Source organism: Schistocerca piceifrons, unplaced genomic scaffold (genome assembly GCF_021461385.2).
Source record: "Schistocerca piceifrons isolate TAMUIC-IGC-003096 unplaced genomic scaffold, iqSchPice1.1 HiC_scaffold_20, whole genome shotgun sequence".
Lineage (NCBI taxonomy): Eukaryota > Metazoa > Arthropoda > Insecta > Orthoptera > Acrididae > Schistocerca > Schistocerca piceifrons.
The window spans coordinates 55,001-57,500 of record NW_025727900.1 but is presented as its reverse complement, the minus strand read 5'-3'; the positions used below and the strand labels follow the sequence as shown (position 1 = coordinate 57,500).

The 2,500-nt window shown below is 56.8% G+C and overlaps 1 non-coding gene across 1 annotated transcript in view; it reads right to left on the bottom strand.

Moving 5' to 3' along the window:
* LOC124741778 overlaps positions 1–15 on the bottom strand; it is a 1,909-nt gene extending 1,894 nt beyond the window's left edge. The window contains exon 1 of the ribosomal RNA XR_007010079.1: positions 1–15. This exon is cut by the window's left edge and continues 1,894 nt beyond it. This is a non-coding gene — a ribosomal RNA (small subunit ribosomal RNA).
* Positions 16–2,500: the final 2,485 nt, after the last annotated feature.

Genomic DNA, 2,500 nt, shown 5'->3' with positions numbered 1-2,500 from the left:
AGGATCAACCAGGGAGCTGCGCCAACTAGAGCTGAGCAGCCGGCCGCCCGGGAGTGTGTCCCGGGGGCCCGCGCGAACACGCAAGCGTCCGCTCAATCATTCTGCAAACAGGAGGAGGCTGAGCTCCCCTGCACAATACACCTCGAAACCCTCTCAGGTCCCGGCGGCGCGCAGCGCCGTCCCAAGTACTTGGTCGGGTTCGAGAGAGGCGCAATCGCCCGGAGTTAGGCGAGTAGACGCTTTCGGTGCGACCACCCGTGCTCCCAACTGAGCTTGCCGCTGCCGACAGAGGCCCGGGAGCGTGCTGTCGTGGCATTGCCGGCGGGAGACAACACGCGCCACCTACGGTGACCGGCAGCTCCAACGCCAGCGCCACAGAAGGACAAAAGCCCCACTTGGGTGCCGAAGCGAACTCTCCCAGCACAGCGCACGCGCCAACACATCCGCACAGCTGCGATACAAACCACCAGCGAGAACCGCTGGGGCGACCGAGCAGCAGACGGCGTCGCGGCGCCGAGCGCCGGGCGGCGGCGCATCCTCAACGCACACAGTCCTCAATCGGACCAGCACACTGAAGATGTCCACCGCGCTTCGCACCGGGCCCGCGAGGACCTACTTTGGCCGCACGGCGCCGCGCGCAGGGTGCGCCGGCGCGCAGCTGCGACGCCTGCCGCGTCCGTCGGCCGGCGCGCCTGCCACTGGCCGCCCCCACCAGCCGGCTGTAGCGCGTGCGCCCACGCACCGCGCGGCCAGCACGCCGGGAGGCGCCCCCTCACCGGCCGGGGACGGTCCCACCCAGCCACCACCGCGTATCGCTTCACACCCAGATGCCGTTCAGTTTCATCGGCATGGTGGGTATCGCTGGAACAACCGGTTAGTACCTCAACCTATCGTCGCCATCACCGATTCACCCCTAGCGAGAACAACCGCACCACAACGGGTTACCATTTCTTCATTTGCGTAACTTCACCAGAAAACGTAGGCGTCCATCGCCATTAGCAACTTCAACGATTATTGCATGCCTGTGTCAGGTGTCACGCCACACTACGTCTGCCCACATACACGCAACAAAATGTGCACGCCTAGACAATACGTGGAAGGTGGCCCCCGTACGTATGCGATGTCCATTGCTCGAACGACTGTCAACCGGCCTCTGTAGCATGTCGCAGATATGGAACGCGGTGCACCATGCTATCACGGTGTTTGAGGAGAGACGACTAGGTCCGAATACATCAACACACAGCTCATGCTGATCGCCATCCACGGCGTCCGTTCCTCCCACACGTCTCTATGGCGTACCACACTGCAATCCAGCTCTCATAGGGAGACGACACGTAGCTGCGTGCACAATATTTGCACTGTATGGTCCGCCGTTTTTGGGCGCAGTCGTTGTACGGTCACACATGTGCCACGATGTATCATTCAGTACATAAGGACGAATGTGCAGTACAGATTGTGGTTCACGCGTACGACATCAGCGGACAGTTGACACAGGCCGCACCACAACGTAGCCTGCGTACGTCGCATGCGAAGGGCATTGAACATGCAAACTTGTCACCAACCAGCTTGCGAAGGCAGGGGGCAAGGTGGGGACGTGGGGACGTGGGGAGGGGTGGGGGGGGGGGGGGGCGGCATGTACGTCCTGCTGCCATCCACATTACAGTGTACAGCAGGAGCATGTGGAAAGTCAGCAAGACTTGCAAGGTGTTTAACATGAAGCGATACACAGGGGAGCGGGCAGTGCGAGTAGCGAACTATATTGCGAGGGTTGCGGGTGGGCAACACTACACTAATTGAACGAGTCGTATAACAATTACAGAGCAGGTTTAGGCGACAACGTGGGTTACGTTAGCGGACAACGTGGGTTACGTTAGCGGACAACGTGGGTTACGTTAAGGCACAACATGGGTTACGTTAAGGCACAACATGGGTTACGTTAAGGCACAACATGGGTTACGTTAGGGCACAACATGGGTTAGGTTAGGGGACAACATGGGTTAGGTTAGGGGACAACATGGGTTAGGTTAGGGGACAACATGGGTTAGGTTAGGGCACAACATGGGTTAGGTTAGGGCACAACATGGGTTAGGTTAGGGCACAACATGGGTTAGGTTAGGGCACAACATGGGTTAGGTTAAGGCACAACATGGGTTAGGTTAAGGCACAACATGGGTTAGGTTAAGGCACAACATGGGTTAGGTTAAGGCACAACATGGGTTAGGTTAAGGTACAACATGGGTTAGGTTAAGGTACAACATGGGTTAGGTTAAGGTACAACATGGGTTAGGTTAAGGTACAACATGGGTTAGGTTAAGGTACAACATGGGTTAGGTTAAGGTACAACATGGGTTAGGTTAAGGTACAACATGGGTTAGGTTAAGGTACAACATGGGTTAGGTTAAGGTACAACATGGGTTAGGTTAAGGTACAACATAGGTTAGGTTAAGGTACAACATAGGTTAGGTTAAGGTACAACATAGGTTAGGTTAAGGTACAACAT